Consider the following 15,123-nt stretch of genomic DNA (forward strand, 5'->3'; position numbering starts at 1 on the left):
ATTACGGGAAAAAAAAATGTAAATTTACATGCTTGAATTATGTAATCTTACATTACATACTGTGGAATCAAAATAACCAATGGTCTAGTGTGTAATTTTATATAAAATTTTTCTGAGTGTATTTATTTCTTATAATATTTTGTTGTTAAAATCGTAATTAATTGCTTTTAATGAAACAGCATTTGGTTATTTGATCTATCGCTTGAAAATAAACATAATTCATGTACATCTAATAAGAAATAATCAACCCACAAATACACCCATACATATGTCATCAACGTAGGAGGATGAAGTGAATGATATGCACTTGCCAACTACCTACCAGATGTGAGAGGCACGCGATTCGACTTGGATTACGACATCATCGAGTGGTAGGAGACATTTCATAGACCCTTTTATGTATATCGAGAATTAGTTTACAATATCACCTAGCACTATTATACGAATTGAAAGAAATGTCTATTTCTGTAACAAGTTTATACTAATGCATAGTTTATACTGATCCAGAATAAAAAATAAATTGCCGCTGATAACTGTGGCTATAAATTTAAAACATCTAAATTGTATTTAGTCTGAAAAGTTACATATATAAACAGAAATTGATACAACCTAAAAAATATCTTTCTGTAGGTAGTCATAGTACTAGTTTACATGGTCTATTTGAACTTCCGAATTTAAAAAACTAAGTTAAATAAATTTGAGGAAGGATAAAACACCTACAATCGATCTGTCACAAATAGTAAAACAAATGTTATTCCATTACTCAAAGTCGCTCTATTCCGTATTCTAGATCTACACTTGAATATTTACTAGAATAAAATTGTGTGATTATTAGAACTGTATCACTTTAAATCGTTATTTAAATATAAACAAAACGACCGGAAATAGCTTAGATATGAATTAATTATAGCACAACATCAAATTTCTGAGAACGTAATGGCTTCCGAAAGTAGGACATTATCTGAAAAATTGAAGATAACTCATTATTAGTAGAACAGAAGTCTAGAAAACATATCAAAAGGTAAGTAGTAAGAAGCGAGGTAAAAAGCAGAAATTATAATAAACTAAAATGAAATAAAAAAATATGCATTAATACAAAACATAAAAAATATGTAACACACGCAAAACAAGAACCTACAATGTAGGGTAGATCTGTATACCTAGTGTATATTAAAAACGAAAAAGGCTTTCTTATGTAGGTGGTGTTGGTTCAGCACCATTGAAAATAGAAATTGGTTAAATGGGGAAAGTTTTAGATAGTCTGTTGCTAACTTGATTGCAGACCGGTCCTAGCTCTTCAGATTTTTAAATTATTTTCAAAAAATAAATAAATGTGTCGTTTTTGAAAATCGTCTATAACTTTTTTATTTAGAGGAATTTTTAAAATCTGAACAGCAAGGTTTTTAGAGGAATTTCACTGTATATTTAGATTTTTTTCGGTTGCGAGAAACCATCAACTTTCGTTTTTCCTTATGGACGCCATATTGGATTTTAAGCTGAGCAAATAGAGCTTTTTTTTGGCTTTTCAGTGATTTAATATAAGTAAGAAACATTTCATAAACTACCTCAAAAATCAATATATTGATACATTTAATAAATCTGGCAACATCGCATAATTTTTCGAAACTATTATTGAATAGTCCCAAATTTATCATTCATTTCATAGCGTCTAGTGAAAAAATTACGCTTTGCGTTATTTCAATGAAGAAAAATGTGATTTGTTGGGGTACTTTATTAAAAATAATAGAAAAGCTACAACTGTGCCATCCATAAGGATTTTCTGTAACCCAATAAGGTAGTTATTTATGTTTATTAAATACTCCACAATACTACGTTTTATCGGTCCATATAACGGTGCTGCTTAGTTATTATTTTGGTATTTATTAACGTACCAATTACAAAATTCAAACCTTCGAATAAAATGGTTTTCCTGAAATCCCTGCACAATGGTCGGCTTGTATGGGTGATATTTATTTCCTTTAGAACCCCTCTAATTGTTGTCTTTGGAATGTTAATTTCTTTATTACATACTCTTGTTGACGATTGTTGTTGAAATATTATTTGATTGTTCTGGTTATTATTGCCTTTTGAATAGTTCTTAGTATGTGGTTTTCAAAACTTCCAAACATTCACAAATTTAAATAAATTCGAATAATTTAATTTTATTACAATAGATAAAAATTATGTACATATCTTAAAATATTACAATTCGAGCCTCGCTTTTTTTCAAAGGATTCATACAATTTTCATGGCTATCTGCCTCTTCATCATCATTATCATCTTCATCATCAACATCAATCTCATCATCGCTTGTGGAAGGTGTATTTGAAAATCTTCCTCTTCGGCATATGTGTCGACTTCAACAAGCTCATCGGTGTACGATTACGTAAGCTATAAATTATTATTAACTTCGCTTCTATATCCCTGGGAAATAAATAGGTAATTGTTTATAGAGTAAAATGTTGAAAAATTTAAAAAAAAATCTAAATGGTTATAAAAGTGTAGAAATAAGTATTTTTACTATTTATCATTGTTTATTATGACAACAAGTATCTCTAAAAAATTGTGTGCCCTTTCTAAACCTTAATTTAAACCCACGGTACGCTATAAACTTTATTAACAATCCTGTCAATCAAAAACCATGCTATCGATCGTTGCAAAATTTCTAGGGTAAAATTGACATATGTTTTACTATTTGTTCACAAAGTGTCATCAATACTTATAAATATTTACTTATTTTAAAACTTGCTCCAAATATACATATGATTTTCTACTATTTTTCGCCCATTGTTAATGCAAAATTCAACATTTTTGATTCGCAGTTGTTGTAACTTTATAGAAAATCGTCGAATAAACAAAAATTAAAGAATGACCTTTTTTATTTAGGGCTTACTTTCAATGTTACAAGGAAAAATATGTCGAAAAACGGGTCATATTTCTTATTCTACATAATATTTGGGATTTTTCAGTACAACCAAATAGATGACTTCAAACACAAACGCCAAAGCCTACTTTTACTGCTCTATCGCCTGAACTATTTTAATATAGCGCTCTAATATCACATTTGTCTTCAATAACGCAAAGCCATTTTGACGATTTTAAAACAAGTGTCACTCTAACTGTTAACTGTTAACAATTAACTCTATTATTAACAATAGGTTAAAATGACAAACAGTTTGAAACAAATGAAAATATTATTATCGTCATGGAGATTCATAGACTACTAACGGGGTTTTTGTTCGTAAACAAGTGGCTATTACTATCATTTTTTCGCTCAACGTCATGACCTTAATGATAAGTTTTTACAATAGTTTGGGACTGTTCTATAATAGCTTCGAAAAATTATGCGGTGTTGCCAGATTTATTAAAAATATTAAAATATTGCTTTTTGCAATTGCAATTTGAGATATAAGTATTTTTACTTATATTACATAATTGAAAGGCCAAAAACGTGCTCTATTTGCTCAGCTTAAAATTCAATATGGCACCCATAATAAAAACGAAAGTTGATGATGGTTTCTCGCAACCGAAACGTCGCAATGAAAATCTAAATATACAGTGAAATTTCTCGAAAAAACTTCCTGTGAAAAAGAGTTTTCAGATTTTAAAAATTCCTCTAAATAAAAGAGTTACAGATGATTTTTCGAAAACGCCACATTTATTTATTGTTTTTTTTTCAAAATAACTCACACTCAAAAACTTGAACTAGGACTGATCTGCAAGCGCCACTAAGTTGGCAACCGAATTGTCTAAAACTTTCCCCATTTAACCATTTTCCTATCCGTTCTAGTTTCCAAGATACCAATACATGAATTACCAAAATGATATTGTATACGCCATGAAAACGCGCGCTTAGAAACTTTTATTTGTACTACGTGCGGTAGTTCCCAGTTTTCCCAACGTATCCAAGTTGTTTTTTCGTTTCGCTTCGCTGAATGGGTATATTGAGTTCGAAGATCTGGAGGCGGTATTTATCGGAAACTCAATAGCCGGCCGAAATTTTAGCCAATAACGCCATGCCATCAACGTTTATTGCCACTTTATTAAGAGCGATCAATCGGTAAACATCCGAGTTGAAAATCTATCAGTCTGTTTTTCTACGGCACATAATCGATCACCGCGAAATTGTGATTTATTAGGCGTTTAAATATCGGGAGCGGAACAAATTTTCATAAAATCCAATCAATAAAACACAGGATCTGATAAAACAAATAGGATACGGGGTCGTTTGGCGCGACTTAAAATTATATTTGCTCTCCCGAAACAAACCTGGAACGACGGCTTTCCCGAGTACATGTTTGCCGATCCAGAATAACATTTTGCTGGCTTTTTTCACGCATTACTTACTCCTCTCCGATAATGCGACGCAGCCACTTCAGTGTTACCAACAGTAAAAAGCAATATGTTGATAAATATCCAATTTAATTGTGTAAATAGGCGGCGTCCTTACGCAGTATACACTGAGAGATGTTATCCTTTAAATTTAATAATTCCAACGCCTCCTAAGATCTACAAACTCATTAGTTGGGAATAGAAATAACTTAATGCAGTATTCTTGTCATTGTCTATTGGTACAAAGTAGCCTACTAATCTATAGATGCCTTAAAAGCATGACTGTAATTTATTAAAACTGTATGTAATAATAATTGAACTAAATGGAATTATTTCAAGATTTTGATAAGTAGAAACATAATTAATTAACGTTTTAGGGATCTGGCGATATTTGACACAATAACTTTCTTAATTACAAATGTCTGGAATTCTTAATCATAATTTTAAGCGTTATTTTTAATTTGCAATCCTAACTATTAGCCCTGTTTATGTCTGTCAGTTTAATAGATGAATTTGACAACACTGAAAGAAGTGGTCATAAAAATGGACTTGCAATTTTCTGCGAATGACGTCACAACGTATATTTAATTTTTTTAGAACATAAATGAGTGTAAAATTAGCCTGTCATTGCCAGCACTGGCACTACTAAATTCAGGGGAACAACAAACATAAAAGAGAAGGAAAATGACATATTTTCGACATATTTTTCCCTGTAACATTGAAAGTAAACCCTAAATCATCAATCAAAAAAAGTCATTCTTTATTTTTTGTTTATTTGGCGATTTTCTATAAACTTACAACAACTACTAATCAAAAAAGTTGAATTTTGCATTAACAATGGGCGAAAAATAGTTGAAAATCATATGTATATTTGGAGCAATTTTTAAATTAAGTAAATATTTATAAATATTGATGAAACAATCGTGAGCCAGAAGGGCCCATAATTTTTTAGAGATACTTGTCATAATAAACAAGGGTCAATACTAAAAATACCTATTTTTACACTTCTATAACCATTTAGAATTTTTCTTTTTTTATTTTTCAACATTTTAATTTATAAACAATTATTTATTGCCAAGGAAATTTTCTATGCAATCGACAAAACCTTGCACACATAAAATCTACATCGTAACGCCTTGCGTAAAGTTAATAATATTTTATAGCTTTTTTTATTCGAAGTTGTTTAACTTTATAGAAAATCGTCAAATAAACAAAAAATAAAAATTGGCTTTTTTGATTTAGGGCTTACTTTCAATGTTACAGGGAAAAATATGTCGAAAAACGAGTCATTTTTCGTTCTTTTTGTATGTTTGTTGTTCCCCTGAATTTAGCAATGGTTTTTTTTTTTGAAATAAGCAAACTCGCATTATTATTCTAGATAATATTTAGGATTTTTCTGAACAACAAAATAGATGACTTCAATCAAACCCAAACGCCAAAGCCTACTATTACTGTTCTACCGCCTGGACTATTAAAGAAAAAGAAAAAAAATCTGAAATTTTAAATATCTAGTTAATGTGTTATTCTCTACAAAGTAGATAGATATAGTTCTATAACTTGTTTAGGAAATAGATCAAAACTGATGGGAAGAGTACAAACTACAGCAACTTTTTTTTAGTCACATTCTGCAATAGAGGGTTCCAAATTCCTCTAATAATTGGTAAAATTACATTTTACATCAAAATATTTGTAAAAGCTGTGCATAATCTCATTTCATCGTTTTCATTCATGCTGAATTTTATCAAACACGTTTTACAAACTTAGGCCAGGAAAATAAGCTAGGAAATGGCCATTTCGCGACTTTTTGTTTCGGCAAGCTGAATTTATCACTATAGATGCTATATATTATGTACAACAATATATTAGTTTCCACACTCATGAAACTGAGGGGAAGATTGTTTACAGGGTGGTTAATTGTATAATTTTTACGTAAATTTACGTTTTTCGCTTATAACTTTTTTCCGTTCATTTCCATGAGAAAACAGTAAAGTACTTTTTTTCATCTTCAAGAGACCCACAAAACTAGCCCTCGAGCGTCAAAAAATATTGACTAGATCAAAAGTTATAAACAGAAGAAGTTTATTTATAACTTTTGAATTAAACATTTATAAACTGCGTTATTATTACCAGAACGTTTTGGCATCGCATCCTCTCATTCCTTATCACTGTGTAATAACTCACACGAAATTTGGAATTGGTAAGTTGAATAGTTTACAAGTTATAGCCTTATAAACAAATTAACTAATTATTAGTCTGGACGATCCCGAGGACCTTCCACAATCGCACTGACTTTTTTCATGGTAGATTTAATAATAATACATTGAAATTTGAAATATATAATTTTTTTTCATTTCAAATTAGTTAATTTGTTTATATGGCCATAACTTGTAAACTATTCAACTTACCGATTCCAGATTTCGTGTGAGTTATTAGACAGTGATAAGGAATGAGAGGATGCGATGCCAAAACGTTCTGGTAATAATAACGCAGTTTATAAATGTTTAATTCAAANTTCTCTACAAAGTAGATAGATATAGTTCTATAACTTGTTTAGGAAATAGATCAAAACTGATGGGAAGCGTACAAACTACAGCAACTTTTTTTAGTCAAATTCTGCAATAGAGGGTTCCAAATTCCTCTAATAATTGGTAAAATTACATTTCAAATCAAAATATTTGTAAAAGCTGTGCATAATCTCATTTCATCGTTTTCATTCATGCTGAATTTTATCAAACACATTTTCCAAACTTAGGCCAGGAAAATAAGCTGGGAAATGGCCATTTCGCGACGTTTTGTTTCGGCAAGCTGAATTTATTACTATAGATGCTAAATATTATGTACAACAATATATTAGTTTCCACACTCATGAAACTGAGGGGAAGATCGTTTACAGGGTGGTTAATTGTATAATTTTTACGTAAATTTACGTTTTTCGCTTATAACTTTTTTCCATTCATTTCCATGAGAAAACAGTAAAGTACTTTTTTTTCGTCTTCAAGAGACTAGCCCTCGAGCGTCAAAAAATATTGATCAGATAAAAAGTTATAAACGGAAGTTTATTTATAACTTTTGAATTATAAACATTTATAAACTGCGTTATTATTACCAGAACGTTTTGGCATCGCATCCTCTCATTCCTTATCACTGTCTAATAACTCACACGAAATTTGGAATCGGTAAGTTGAATAGTTTACAAGTTATAGCCTTATGTTTAATTCAAAAGTTGTAAATAAACTTCTTCTGTTTATAACTTTTGATCTAATCAATATTTTTGACGCTCGAGGGCTAGTTTTGTAGGTCTTTTGAAGATGAAGAAAAGTACCTTACTGTTTTCTTGTGGAAATGAACGGAAAAAAGATATAAGCGCAAAACGTAAATTTAAGTAAAAACTATACAATCAACCACGCTGTAAACAATCTTCCCCCCATTTTTATGACTGTGGAAACTAATGTTATTGTACATACTATTTAGCATCTGTAGTGATAAATTCAGCTTGCCGAAACAAAAAGTCGCGTCCAATTCTATATTTCCTTGCCAAAACGCTAAAATTTTAACATNTGACTTTTGAATTAAACATTTATAAACTGCGTTATTATTACCAGAACGTTTTGGCATCGCATCCTCTCATTCCTTATCACTGTCTAATAACTCACACGAAATTTGGAATCGGTAAGTTGAATAGTTTACAAGTTATAGCCTTATGTTTAATTCAAAAGTTGTAAATAAACTTCTTCTGTTTATAACTTTTGATCTAATCAATATTTTTGACGCTCGAGGGCTAGTTTTGTAGGTCTTTTGAAGATGAAGAAAATTACCTTACTGTTTTCTTGTGGAAATGAACGGAAAAAAGATATAAGCGCAAAACGTAAATTTAAGTAAAAATTATACAATTAACCACGCTGTAAACAATCTTCCCCCCATTTTTATGACTGTGGAAACTAATGTTATTGTACATACTATTTAGCATCTGTAGTGATAAATTCAGCTTGCCGAAACAAAAAGTCGCGTCCAACTCTATATTTCCTTGCCAAAACGCTAAAATTTTAACATAGAGGTACATCTCTGGTTATTACACACAGCTGGCAAATTGTTGAGGGTCACTGTGGACCAAAAACGATGCGCGACCTTACGATGTCCGCTCATCTGAATCTGCTGGTTCACATATGCCATGGTTCTATCACCAGCACCATCTTTCTCAGTGTAATAAACTCAGAACATCATCCAACTACTCGAACTTTCAAAAAAATTAAAATATACAATCTATCCTACGAGCAACATCCCATTAATTATTTCGTCGGGGAGAATAATTCGAGAAATAGTCATCTCCAACGTCAGCCGTAGCTTCTAGTCGAGGATATAGATGTAACTCGGACGAGCCGTATCAATCAAGCAATCTAAATACTGAGAAGAAAGCTAATGAAGTATATAAATAATTAAAAGCATAGATAAGGCCCATATCTAAACAGAGTGTCTATTGTGGGATGCTATAAATCCTTGCCCTGTTCACATTTGTCGACGATATCTCCGGCAGCGTGTACTCTATCTACAGGGTGACGCATTAGGATCGACTAGTCGGCTCTCTACGTATCGGATTGTCTCGAGTCAAACCAAATATAGGAACAGTTCAAATATAATTACTATCAAGTCAACAATAGTCTCAATGTTTGTATTTGGCAAATGCGTAATTAACTTTATTTAATTCTGAACCATTAGGGATTCACAATGATGATACCCAGAAGGATATCACTGCAAATAGTTCCGCGATATTAGATTTTATATGGATATTTGATTTGATGTTTACTATTGTCAAAGAAGTTGCAAGAAACATATAAATAATTACGTAATATGTATTTTCACGTATACATGAAATTAATAACAGGAAATTCTAACTCTTAAAAAAATTTCTTATTAAAAAAAATAAGATTTTTGACTGACTCACAACGTTGTTCTATTACTTTTTTACTTTTTTTTTTAAATTTGACCAGGTACCACTGAGGGTTCCGACCGGAAACGGATGTTAGTGTTAATAACTGCGAGAATAATATCTTATTTCGGCAGTATATAAATCATAAATTCTGTTTTAGATTTGTGGTTTCGCTGTGTTTTATCGAATGAGGCCAAAATTAATTACCTGAAAACATTCCGAACATATCCTTCCTGCTGCAAAAAACAAATCTAGAGTCGTGTAAAAATTAATTCGCGAGGAGTCAGAAGTGCAGCACCCTTAAAATATATACGGGGTATTAAAGTTAAAACTGACACCTGCGATGTCATCTAACAATTATTTTTTGATCACTAAAAAACTAAAATCGGGTATTTGTACGAATTTTTTGCTTGGGAGCCTTCAATATTTATTGTATACGGGGTAAATTATAAGTCTATGTAATAAAATTCCTCAAGTATGGAAATCCTACCTGCATGACATTTTATACAATCACGTTAAGAATATGATCACCGTTAATCAGCATGGTTTTGTGAAAGGTCGATCCACTATGACAAACTTAGTATGCATTACTCAATACCTAACTGAAGCCTTGGATAATCAGGAGCAGGTGGATGTAATATACACAGATTTTTCCACGGCTTTTGATCGCTTACAACATGATATTCTCTTACGTGAACTTAACAAATGCGGCCTTTCATTTAATTTTCTAACACTTTTGCACTCCTATCTTTGTGACCGTCGTCAATACGTATGCCATAGGGGGTTCTTTTCACACAGTTTTTCGGTCTTGTCGGGTGTTCCCCAAGGATCGATCCTGGGTCCACTGTTGTTTCTTATTTTTATTAACAACATTTTCGACACTTTCACTGTACCTCATCTTTTATATGCCGATGATATGAAGTTATACTTAAAGATAGGAAATTTACAGGACTGAGTTGTACTGCAGGAGAACCTTAATAGACTGAAACTCTGGTGTGAGTTGAACAAATTGCCCTTAAATGTGAAAAAGTGCAATGTATTGACTTTTTCTAGAAATAAAGATATTGTCTATTTTCGGTACGATACTGATACTATACTTCTTAATAGACAAGATGTTGTTAAGGATTTAGGAATCTATTTTGACCCTAAACTCACTTTTAAGTATCATGTGCATCATATTGTGCCGGAAGCTAACAAAAGTTTGGGTTTTGTAATTCGCAATGTTCGGGATTTCTGCAATGTTGATACAGTTAAGTTGCTGTATAATTGTTTCGTTAGACCTCGATTGGATTATTGTTCCCTGATTTGGGCTCCAAGCTATTTTAGTTATATTGATTTGTTGGAAAGAACGCAGCGCAAATTCTTAAAGTTGTTAAACTATAAAGACTTGAATGTATATCCTCCGGTAGGGTATCCGCAGCACTTGCTCCTCCAAAAATATAATTATAAATCTTAATCTCGCCGTGATATGCACAGTGTTATTTGTTCCTTCTGTAAGCACACGTTCTAATGAAACTTTGTATTTGAAAACAGTTAGTACTAATATACTACAATATTCTCCTTTATATGTTATGTCTAGAAATTTGACAGCTGTGCAGGACAGTATAGACATCTTTAACACTAGAATCTCTATTATTAAAGAATTATTTTGATGTTCTCTTTAGTGTTTCTGTTTGTGAAATATTGTTTGTGATCTAGGTACTCTGTGATTTCTTGTCTTTATAGTATATGTATATGTATTTATTGTGTTAACTTTCTTATGTAACTTTTCCCTGCTATGTAAGTGGGTTCATCCCGTTGAGTAGGTGTAGGTAATAAATAAATAAATAAATAAATAAAGAGAGTAATTTTATTAAATATGAACAAAAAAAATATAACTCGAAATAGGTTTATTGTATGAAAAAAATGCAAAGGATCTCTTTTATTAAAAATATGACAGTAAATTAAATGCGCCAATTAATTTTTCTGAAAATCCAGTGGCGTAGTTTTTCTGAGAGTTTTAATGACAAAGCTCTCCTGAATCTCCGTCACTAGTTGGCAAATTTATATAGAAATATACCGAATTATCACCTTTAATTAGTTACATGATTTCCCCAAGTTTCGTCAATCTACGTCAAACAACTTCAGAGATAATCGAAAAAATCGGATATTTTTCAAAAACTTTAATGCGCTCTATTTTGAAAACCAGTAACTTTAGGGCCTTGGTTTATTAAGGCTTTTGGGGCTAAAGTGACTCAAGGAATCACCCCCTTAACTTATGACATATACTTAGGTATATACAGGCTGTATATTTAATTTTCTGTTGCAGCACCAAATCAGCCGAAGCCTACGCCAATGATATATGAAAAATAGATAATATTAAAATACACATTTCTCTGAGTGATGGATGCTTTTATCCTGTACATTAATTGATGTCGCTACATCAAAGCACCTATCCGTCNATAATTCGAGAAATAGTCATCTCCAACGTCAGCCGTAGCTTCTAGTCGAGGATATAGATGTAACTCGGACGAGCCGTATCAATCAAGCAATCTAAATACTGAGAAGAAAGCTAATGAAGTATATAAATAATTAAAAGCATAGATAAGGCCCATATCTAAACAGAGTGTCTATTGTGGGATGCTATAAATCCTTGCCCTGTTCACATTTGTCGACGATATCTCCGGCAGCGTGTACTCTATCTACAGGGTGACGCATTAGGATCGACTAGTCGGCTCTCTACGTATCGGATTGTCTCGAGTCAAACCAAATATAGGAACAGTTCAAATATAATTACTATCAAGTCAACAATAGTCTCAATGTTTGTATTTGGCAAATGCGTAATTAACTTTATTTAATTCTGAACCATTAGGGATTCACAATGATGATACCCAGAAGGATATCACTGCAAATAGTTCCGCGATATTAGATTTTATATGGATATTTGATTTGATGTTTACTATTGTCAAAGAAGTTGCAAGAAACATATAAATAATTACGTAATATGTATTTTCACGTATACATGAAATTAATAACAGGAAATTCTAACTCTTAAAAAAATTTCTTATTAAAAAAAATAAGATTTTTGACTGACTCACAACGTTGTTCTATTACTTTTTTACTTTTTTTTTTAAATTTGACCAGGTACCACTGAGGGTTCCGACCGGAAACGGATGTTAGTGTTAATAACTGCGAGAATAATATCTTATTTCGGCAGTATATAAATCATAAATTCTGTTTTAGATTTGTGGTTTCGCTGTGTTTTATCGAATGAGGCCAAAATTAATTACCTGAAAACATTCCGAACATATCCTTCCTGCTGCAAAAAACAAATCTAGAGTCGTGTAAAAATTAATTCGCGAGGAGTCAGAAGTGCAGCACCCTTAAAATATATACGAGGTATTAAAGTTAAAACTGACACCTGCTATGTCATCTAACAATTATTTTTTTATCACTAAAAAACTAAAATCGGGTATTTGTACGAATTTGTTGCTTGGGAGCCTTTAATATTTATTGTATACGGGGTGAATAAAAATGTAAATTTTTCAAAAACTTTAACGCCCTATATTTTGGAAACCAGTAACTTTAGGGCCCTGGTTTATTAAGGCTTTTGGGGCTAAAGTGACTCAAGGAATCACCCCCTTAATTTATGACATATACTTAGGTATATACAGGCTGTATATTTAATTTTCTGTTGCAGCACCAAATCAGCCGAAGCCTACGCCAATGATATATGAAAAATAGATAATATTAAAATACACATTTCTCTGAGTGATGGATGCTTTTATCCTGTACATTAATTGATGTCGCTACATCAAAGCACCTATCCGTCAATCGTGTAATATATCAGATCGTTGATAAATCGAGAATGTTCAGATATTTTTGTGATTAAAAATTTGAGTTGTCTGTCTCGGACTGTTGGTAGAACCGTGCTGTTTCGTTGATTTCTATTAATTTCCTAAGAAATATCCTGTTAAATATAGATTGTCTGCACGTTTTTATACCACGATTGTAGTTAAAAGGCCTATAAGTGAAAGCAATAGTAACTTATTAATAATTTTTAATAATGTGTACAGGCTACAAAACTAGTCACTCTTTTTCTGCGTTTTAGTTCCAGATACGAAAAAAGTACCTGCTACAATCGAAGTTGTAGGGATTTTAAAAAATCCGAAATAAAGTAAGAACTAATTATTATTTTTTAATAGAATAGTGATACTTATAGATTATTGGAAAGATCACTAAAAAACATTTTTAAAGGTACTTATATACAATACTTATCTTTTACTATTTTCCAGATCTTACGTATTTATGATTAATATGTGTTGTACCTCTGATAAGCCGTAAAACATGATAACTTGTAAAAAAAATAATTATTTTCCTATAGGTGTGGGATAAAAAATTAAAATATTAAATAAATTAACTGGTTTTGGTTCGGAATACACCCAGAATTCACACAATTGTTCCTAAGATACTAACAGAAACAAACATGCTAATTGTTTGAAAATTTTTGAAAATCGACAGTTTATTGGAAATAATTTCACAATTATAAAAATAACCGCAATTTGAATGTCGAATTTTCACACAAATTGTTCCTTTCAGGGTTTTTGGAGCAATTATGTGATAGGTATTCATGACAATGTTATTTTGGTGTACAATTTTTCATAACCAAACATTTTTATTTTCAGATTCACCATCTTCCTATAATACTGTTCTTCGTTCTTATTTTCTTGCCTCCCAGATTAATCATAAAAAAATGATCATTTTGTATGTAGGTATTTTTGGTGACTAAAATCAAATTTCAATCATTGGTGACTAAAGAATTTATATTAGAATCAAAAGTTGCATTGAGAAATTGGATTCCACCACCAAAACTAACAAAACAGAGCCCATTTTTTTTGTGAGACCATCAGTCTATTAATATTTGCTACTGTAACCTTAGTACAAAGAGTAGTCTAAGAGGTAATGTCAGCAATAACCATAAAATTAGAAGTAGTAGAAGCAGCGTCAAAAATTTTCTTCCCAATCATGATATTCCAACCACCAAAACCCTTCAAAGTAGTATTGACCGCAAAACAGTAACTGCTGATCTGTGAAACCAATGACTGGTATATGCTTCTGAGTTTTCTAGATCCAGGAATCTGCAGATATTTTTCCAAAGGTAGGTAATTGACAAACAGTCGTCTGGTTGTTGTTTTCTGCAAACGCAAACTTAGGTACTTTCGATACTCCTCTATTGGGCTAATGCCAAAACCATCTCTCGAGATCGTGAAAGACTGCTTTTTGTGAGTTTTTGTGAATAGGAAATGAACAAGTAGAATATCACTGTCTTCTATATAGTCTATGCACATTTTCTCAGCTACACCCAACAGCAGCAGCAAAAACAGCAACCACATAAACATACAACAATAATTTTGTAAGACAACTCCATCAATAACAAGCCAAGAAATTTTCGTCTACAAGAAATTCATTGATTTCTTCTCTTGAAAAAAAAAACGATGATTTTTTTTACTCTGTGCTGCAGTTTCATAGAAGAATATCTTCATTTTCGTAGACATTCTATGTAGATTTGAGCATCGAAAACTGTGTTCCACACTAGATACAACACAACACAATTGCCGTTGCAGTTTATAAACGATAATTTGAAAACCAACCTTTTGTAAAGAATACGCCAAAAAAACTTCTTGGGAGTTTGTTTTTACTGCATTGTCAGTATTTAAGCTTTGGATAACAAATATTCCTTGTCTTAAATTTATTTAGATTATGTCAGAAGTAATCCCAAGGATGTAGCTTCCGGAAAAAGATCCATCACATTCTACATGCTCGTCAAAATAAAATGACCATGACGACCGACGTTGAAAATCAAGACTTGTCTGCTTGTAAAATATTTC

This window comes from Anoplophora glabripennis, unplaced genomic scaffold, assembly GCF_000390285.2.
Source record: "Anoplophora glabripennis isolate ALB-LARVAE unplaced genomic scaffold, Agla_2.0 scaffold80, whole genome shotgun sequence".
Lineage (NCBI taxonomy): Eukaryota > Metazoa > Arthropoda > Insecta > Coleoptera > Cerambycidae > Anoplophora > Anoplophora glabripennis.